This window comes from Arachis ipaensis, chromosome B10 (genome assembly GCF_059453495.1).
Source record: "Arachis ipaensis isolate K30076 ecotype BB chromosome B10, ASM5945349v1, whole genome shotgun sequence".
Lineage (NCBI taxonomy): Eukaryota > Viridiplantae > Streptophyta > Magnoliopsida > Fabales > Fabaceae > Arachis > Arachis ipaensis.
This window is the reverse complement of record NC_142435.1, coordinates 50,062,532-50,071,154: the sequence shown is the minus strand read 5'-3', so window position 1 is coordinate 50,071,154 and position 8,623 is coordinate 50,062,532. Positions and strand designations below refer to the sequence as shown.

The following is an 8,623-nucleotide window of genomic DNA, read 5'->3' as shown; positions in this document are numbered from 1 at the left end:
TTCCACTATGATTTCCCCTATAATGCAAGGGATCTGGAAACTCCCAGGGTCCTTCAATTTCTGGGGTAGTTTGTGCTGAATGATGGCACTACATTCTTCGGTTAGTATCACGGTCTCATTGCTCTTCCAGCTTCTCTTCTTAGTCATTAATTCCTTTAAAAACTTGGCATAGAGCGGCATTTGCTCTATTGCTTCAGCAAAGGGTATGTTGATTTATAGTTTCTTGAAGATTTCCAAAAATCTTAAGAACTGGTTGTCGTCCCCCTTCTTCTTTAATTATTGAGGGTATGGAGCTTTTGGGACGTCTGGCTTCAGTATTTCTCATTTTTGCTGTGAACTGAGAATGGGAATCCGGACTTTATCTCGCTCCTTTTCCTTTTCATTTGAGTTCTTCTCTTGTAAATTCTTGGGAATTTCCTTCAATTCCTTCCCACTTCTGAGGGTGATAGCCTGACATTCCTCTCTTGGGTTTGGATCAGTGTTGCTGCACAGGTTATGACTGGGAATTTGCTTGAATAGGTAGCCAATTTGTGTCTCAAGTTTTTTGATGGCAGCATCTTGATTCTGCATATTCGACCGCACTTCCTCTCGAAATACTTTATTGTCCTGGACTTCCTTACATATGACTTCAAGTAGAGTCTCAATCCTTGATACTCTTTCTTCCGATGATGGTGAGTTGAGATTGGAGGGATGAGAAGGGCCATTTTGGCTTTGGTATGGATGTTGAGGTGTGTTGTTAGATGGATGCTGATATGATCTCTGTGTGGAATATTGGTGAGCTGCATTGTTGTTGGGGTTGTGGCGTCTCTGATCTTGGCCTTGGTCTTGTTGATTTCCCCACCCAAAGTTTGGGTGGTTCCTCCAACCAGGATTATAGGTTTTGGAGTATGGGTCATGGTTCTGCCTAGGTGGATTTCTAATGTAGTTGGCTTGTTCCTGATCACCCTCTGCTTCTTCATTCACTCCTTTTTGAGCTGCTGTTGAGGTGGTGATTACTGCTACTTGATTCCTCTCCATCTTCTTGGTAAGGTCAGCCAGCTGCTTGGTGATCATCTTGTTTTGAGCTAGCAGTGCATCTACGTTGTTCAGCTCCATCACTCCTCTAGTGTTGCCTCTTTTAGAAGCATAGAAGTAGTCATTCTCAGCTACAGTCTCAATGACATCTATGGCTTCTTCAATGGTCTTTTTCTTGTTCAGAGATCCCCCGGATGAGTGGTCTACTGCCTTCTTTGATACATAAGAAAGACCTTCATAAAAAATGTGTAATTGCACCCATTCATTGAACATATCTGGTAGGCACCTTCTTGTCAAGTCTTTAAATCTCTCCCATGCTTCGTAGAGAGTCTCACTATCCTGTTGCCTGAAAGTTTGAACTTCAGCTCTCAACCTGTTGATTCTTTGAGGAGGATAGAATCTCGCCAAGAACTTGTTCACCACATCTTCCCAGGTTGTTAAGCTCTCCTTCGGAAAGGATTCTAGCCATTTAGATGCCTTGTCCTTGAGTGAGAAGGGGAATAGAAGCAGTCTGCAGGTGTCAGGATGAACACCATTAGACTTCACAGTATCACATATCCTCAGGAAGATGGTTAGATATTGATTGGGATCTTCTTGAACACTTCCTTCGAATGAACAGTTGTTTTGAACAAGGGTGATGAGCTGTGGCTTTAGTTCAAAGTTGTTGTCATGTATGGTTGGCTTTTGGATGCTACTTCCACAGTTTCCTGGGTTTGGATTGATGTAAGATCCCAGAACTCTTCTCTCTTGCCCAGCATGATGCACTGGGCCTTCTCTGCCATGGTTGTGAGCCTCTTCTTCATGATGGTTTTCCATATTCTCATCCATGTCTGGTTCAAAATACTCCTCCTCTTCCTCAGCACTAACGACTCTCTTTCCTCTTGCTTCCCTCTTCAATCTAAGGAAGGTCCTCTCAGGTTCAAAATCAAAGGAAGTTGAAGCCTTGCTTCTTCTACTTGTCATACAACCCACAAGTCACAAGCAAGAAAGATAGATGCAGACAGTATTCTCTGCAGAAAAGCTATTAGTGTGAGTGATGCAATATATCAAACAGTTAGTGGGTCAGTGAACTAAATAGTAAAAAAAAATGCAGATAACACCACAAACGGGTAAGGGGTAAAGGTAAGGAAATAACTAAGACTGAAAGTAAATTACTCAAATAAAGTTAAATCAAAAAAAAGAAAAAAATGCTCAATCTAGTTATCCACCAATTTAATCATTGTTGATGCAAAATCAATCTCCAGCAACGGCGCCATAAACTTGATGCACGGAAACTTGTCTCTCAACAGATTTCCCTCGGCAAGTATACCAAATTGTCGTCAAGTAAAAACTCACAATAGAGTGAGGTCGAATCCCACAGGGATTGATTGGTCAAGCAACTTTAATTAGAGGAATGTTCTAGTTGAGCTAAGCAGAATTTGTTTTCAGAATTGCAGGAAACTAATTGGCGGGAAAGTAAATGGCAGAAAATGTAAATGCTGTAAATAAAGAGTTGAATATAAATAACGGAAAGTAAATTGCAGAATCTTAAATGGGGAATGGGGAATTTAGCATGAAAGTAAATGGCAGAAAGTAAAGAGAATGGGTAAGATCAAAAATGGGGGATTCATTGGGCTTAGGAGATGTTGCATTCTCCGGATCATGTTCATTTTCATCTCTTCCTCAATCAATGCATTCATTGATCTCCTTGGCAATCTTAAGTGATTGAATTCCAATTCCTTGGTAATTCAATCTCTCAAATCTTGATCAATAGCCAATTCCTTGGTCTAATTGCTCATGAGAAGAGATGAAGTATGGTCATTGATTGTACCACATGTATTTCCAAATTAAAGTATTGAGAGAATTATATGTCACCATATCCGCCCAACCCCCAATTTGGTCCAACATGAGAAAGCATTTCTAGCATGATCCCTTCATTCCTCTTCCAAGGTTCCGAAGAGATCCAAGTATGAATAGCTTCTTTTCCAAGAAAACTACCCAATTGGATGAAGATTGAAAGCTTTCTAGTAAAATCAAGAGAAAAGAAACAAGAAGAATAATGAAAACTATTATTGATCCATCAAATTACAACAGAGCTCCCTAATCCAATGAAAGGGGTTTAGTTGTTCATGGCTCTGGGAATGGAAAATAAAGATAGAGAATGCATTCTGAAAGTAAAACTAGAAGTTGCAGAGAAAGTAAAATTATACAGAGAGTAGTTCTCTAAATCCAAAAAGCTTCTCTCTAGTTCAAAACTATTCCTATTTATACTACTCTTCTGATCTTCTAGTTGGCTCTTCGAGTCTTGGATATGGGCCTTTGGATCTTGAGTTGAAGCAGTTATCATCTTTAGTGGGCTCAGCTTCACTTGCAGAGAAAGTGTGCAGTAGGCATGGACTTTAGCTTAGGGCGTTAGAGGTGTTAACGTTAAGTGAAAATGTGGGGTCGAGAACGTTAGTGACAATCACCTTTTTCACTAACGTTCCTAACCCAAAATGGTCCACGTTAACTTCAACGTTAGTGGCACTAACGTGACCACTAACGTTGCTTCTTGGCCCTTCGCAAACGTTACTGGGGTTTACCTTTCCCAATAACGTTGAGAGTACCCCTTTCTCCCTACGTTAGAGTTCACGTTAGTATAGTTAACGTGACCTTTAATGTAGGCTTGCCAAATCTTCGAGAGCGTTAGTGACACCTACCTTTTCCACTAACGCTCCAAAATGCCCCTTTCCCACGTTAGTGCCTATATTAACGTGACCACTAACATGGTGTTGATTGCCATCTCCAACGTTAGTGACAAAGGTGAGTGTCACTAACGTTGGCGATTCCTTGCTCCTTCCACGTTAGAGTTCACGTTAACTAAGTTAACGTGGCTCTTAACATAGCCAATATGGGCTTAGTCCAACGTTAGTGACAAAGGTGAGTGTCACTAACGTTGGCGATTCCTTGCTCCTTCCACGTTAGAGTTCACGTTAACTAAGTTAACGTGGCTCTTAACGTAGCCAATATGGGCTTAGTCCAACGTTAGTGACAAAGGTGAGTGTCACTAACGTTGGCATTTTCTTCTTCTTCCATGTTAGAGTTTACGTTAACTGAGTTAACGTGACTCTTAACGTGGCCAATTGCCCTTTTGGAGCGTTAGTAGCACTCACTTTTACCACTAACGCTTGGAGCTTCCTTTTCCTCCACGTTAACTACCACGTTAATGTAGTTAACGTGGTAATTAACGTGGGCTATGATGGCTTCGAAGACGTTATTGGTGATCACTTTTCTCATTAACGTTGAAAGCTAGCTCCCATTCCACGTTAGTGGTCACATTAGTTAGACTAACGTGGCTACTAATGTGGCTTTTCCTTGCTTCCTTTGTCCTGAAATCAAGCAAATAAAGTGCATCAAAGCTCTAATCCAAGTTATGAGTCATGCATCATTCATTTTGTCATTAAATTCATGTATAATTCTCATGAATTCATATAAAATTCACAATGTTTGCTTGAATCAAGATGTAAGTGAAATTCTACCTAAAACTTGCTTATTTCCTAAGAAAATGCATGAAACTACCCTAAAACAGTAAAGAAAAGATCAGTGAAACTGGCCGAAATGCCCTGGCATCAGGGTTGTGATTGTGGTATTGATTGGCTTGGTATGGCTTTGTATGATCTAGATTGTGGTTTTGTTGGTTCCCCCACCCAAACTTTGGGTGGTTCTTCCAACTTGCATTGTACGTCTTGGAGTTTAGGTCATATGATGGAGGTCTAGAATTGTTCACATAATTAGCTTGTTCCCATTCATCTTTGACTTCTGGTTCACCTCCTTCTTGTTGAGGGGCTTGGGCTTGGATGGCTAAGTCTTGATTACTCTCTATTTTCTTGGTCAAGGCTGCTAGTTGTGCAGTGATAAATTTGTTTTGGGCCAGCAAGGCATCCATTGAGTTGAGCTCCATCACTTCTCTCTTTTGAGTTCTTTCTGAAGCATAGAAGTACTTATTCTCGGCTACAGTCTCTATGACATCTTTGGCTTCTTCAATGGTTTTCTTCTTGTTGAGTGAGCCTCCAAAAGAATGATCTACTGCTTGCTTTGACTCATATGACAGCCCTTTATAGAAGATGTGTAGTTGCACCCACTCATTGAACATGTCAGGTGGGCATTTCCTTGTCAAATCCTTGAACCTCTCCCAGGCCTCATAGAGTGTTTCACCATCTTGTTGTCTGAAAGTTTGTACCTCAGCCCTTAGGCTGTTGACTCTCTGAGGGGGGTAAAATCTTGCTAGAAATTTGTTTATAATGTCATCCTATGTGGTTAAGCTCTCCTTGGGAAATGCTTCCAACCATTTTGCAGCCTTATCTCTGAGTGAGAAAGGGAACAAAAGTAGTTTGTAGGTGTCTGGGTGTACACCATTGGACTTTACAGTATCACAAATCCTCAAGAATATGCTGAGATGTTGATTTGGGTCCTCCTGGGCTCTTCCTCCATGTGAACAATTATTTTGGACAAGTGTGATGAGTTGAGGTTTCAACTCAAAGTTGTTAGCATGGATTGTTGGTTTGAGGATGCTGCTGCCATAGTTTCCTGGGTTTGGGTTGATATAGGAGCCTAAGACTCTCTTCTCTTGCCCAACATGATTTCCAGCATCTCCTCCAACATTGTCTTGTACTTCGTCATCCATGGTGGTTCTCCGATCTTTCTCCGCTAGTTCCTCTCCAAGTATGCCTTTGCCTCTTGCTTCCCTCCTTAATCTAAGGAATGTCCTCTCAATTTTGCTATCAAAAGAGGATGAAGTTTCTCCCCTTCTACCTGTCATACATTCAACAAACAACAAGTGGAGGACAAGTGAAAGAATCACTACAGTTAAGATTAGTGGTTAGTGGTGCATGAAATTGTGATCTCTAACAATGGCACCAAAAACTTGGTACACACAATCTTAATCTCAACTCTTTTTCACAACTCCGCACAACTAACCAGCAAGTGCACTGGGTCGTCCATGTAATACCTTACGTGAGTAAGGGTCGATCCCACGGAGATTGTCGGCTTGAAGCAAGCTATGGTCATCCTTGTAAATCTCAGTCAGGCAGATTCAAATGGTTATGAGGTTTTGATAATTAAAATATAAATAAAATATAAAATAAGATAAACTTACTTATGTAATTCATTGGTGGGAATTTCAGATAAGTGTCTGGAGATGCTTTGTTGCTTCTGAACCTCTGCTTTCCTATTTTCTTCTTCCAACCATGCGTTACCTCCTTCCATGGCAAGCTGTATGATCCTCTCGGATGAAAACAAATCCATATGCGCTATCACCGCATGGCTAATCATTTATCGGTTCCCGCTAGTGTTGGAATAAGACCATTGTCTTTTTTCACACTGTCACTTGTGCTCCACATTCGCAGGTTTGAAGCTCGTCACAGTAGAAAATACATAAGTGAAAGGTCTAGGCATGGCCGTGAGGCCAGCCTCCAAACGTGTACCAAATGGTCTATAATAGCATAAAACTGATCAAAGATCAAAATTGATCAAAGATGATAAAAAGCCTCTAAAAGTAGTTTTTATACTAAACTAGTAATCTAGGTTTACAGAAAATGAGTAATTAAGTGCAAATAGTGCAGAAATCCACTTCCGGGGCCCACTTGATGTGTGCTTAAAACTCAATTCTCCTAAGGAGGTGTTAATTTGCTCCGAATAGTTTTGTGGAGGAAAGTACATCCCTTGAGGCATCTCAGGGATTTCTTGATGAGGAATTTCCTCATGCTCTTGTTGAGGTCCATGAGTGGACTCTCTTGTTTGCTCCATCATTTTCTTAGTGATGGGCTTGTCCTCTTCAATGAGAATGTCTCCCTCTATGACAATTCCAGCTGAATTGCATAGGGTACAGATGACTTGGCCACGACTTCATAGAAGTGGTCTTGATGGACCTTTGAGATGAATCTCTCCATCTCCCATGACTCGGAGGTGGAAGTAATTTCCTTTCCTTCCCTCTTTCTACAGGTTTCTCTGGCCTTAGGTGCCATTAATGGTTATGGAAAAACAAAAAGCTTTAGCTTTTCCCACACCAAACTTAGAATGGTTGCTCGTCCTCGAGCAACAAAAAAAGAAAGAAAGGAGTAGAAGAAGAAGAAATGGAGGAGATGGAGGGAGGTGAGTGGTTCGGCCAAGGGGGTTAATTGTGTATGTTGTGTGAAGATGAAGGTGGTAAAGAGGGGGTATTTATAGGGTAAAGGAGAGAGGGTATTCGGCCATGTGTGGGTGGGTTTGGGAGGAAAATGGTTTGAATTTAAATGGTGAGGTAGGTGGGGTTTTATGATGGATGGATGTGAGTGGTGAAGAGGTTGTGGGGAAGAGGTATTGAGGTGATTGGTCAATGGTATTTGGGGAAGAGTGTTATGGAAAGGTGTGAAGAGGAGAGAAGAAGAAGTGGGGTAGTGGGGATCCTGTGGGGTTCACAGATCCTGAGGTGTCATGGAATTTGAGTCCCTGCACTATTCTAGCGTTCAAACGCCCATTCTGTGCCAAATTTGGCGTTTAATGCCAGCTCTGCTACCCTTCCTAGCGTTAAACGCCACTTTGCTGCCCATTTCTGTCGTTAAACGCCAGCCAGATGCCCATTTCTGGCGTTTAATGCCAGCCTGTGCCAGACAGCCCTTTCTGGCGTTAAACGCCCAGAGTGCTACCCATTCTGGCGTTTAACGCCCAGAATGCTGCCAGGCTGGGCGTTAAACGCCCATTCTGTTATCCTTACTGGCGTTTAGACGCCAGTAAGCCTATCCTCCAGGGTGTGCTATTTTTAATGCTGTTTTTCATTTTGTTTTTGATTTTTCAGTTGTTTTTTTGTGACTTCACATGATTATCAACCTAAAGAAAACATAAAATAACAATGGAAAATAAATAAATATAATTAAATAACATTGAGTTTCCTCCTAATAAGCGCTTCTTTAATGTCAATAGCTTGACAGTGAAGCTCTTAGAGAGCTTCACAGAGACTCAGAGCTTGATGTTGGCCTCCCAACACTAAACTTAGAAGTTGAGTGTGGGGGCTTTGTTTGACTCTGTATTGAGAGAAGCTTTTCATGCTTCCTCTCCATGGTTACAGAAGAAGATCCTTGAGCCTTAAACACAAGGTAGTCCTCATTCACTTGAAGGACTAACTCTCCTCTGTCCACATCAATCATAGCTCTTGTTGTGGCTAGGAAGGGTTTTCCAAAGATGATGGATTCATCTTCATCCTTTCCAGTCTCCAGGATTATGAAGTCCGCAGGGATGTAATAGCCTTCAACCTTCACTAAGACATCCTCTACAAGTCCATAAGCCTGTTTCCTTGAATTGTCTGCCATCTCTAGTAAGATTCTTGCAGCTTGTACCTCAAAGATCCCTAGTTTCTCCATTACAGAGAAGGGCATGAGGTTTATACTTGATCCAAGGTCACACAAAGCCTTCTTAAAGGTCATGGTGCCTATGGTACAAGGTATTAAGAACTTTCCAGGATCCTGTTTCTTCTGAGCTAATTTCAGTTGAACCAGATCATTCAGTTCATTGATGAGCAATGGGGGTTCATCCTCCCAAGTCTCATTACCAATTAACTTGGCATTCAGCTTCATGATTGCTCCTAGATACTGAGCAACTTGCTCTTCAACAATGTCTT

At 41.4% G+C, this 8,623-nt stretch overlaps 1 non-coding gene across 1 annotated transcript; it reads left to right on the top strand.

Moving 5' to 3' along the window:
• The first annotated feature begins 5,120 nt into the window (after positions 1-5,120).
• Positions 5,121-5,227, top strand: LOC148579993 (small nucleolar RNA R71). Its single transcript, XR_015899642.1, has one exon. It is a non-coding gene; the product is annotated as a small nucleolar RNA R71 (small nucleolar RNA).
• The last annotated feature ends 3,396 nt before the right edge of the window (positions 5,228-8,623 follow it).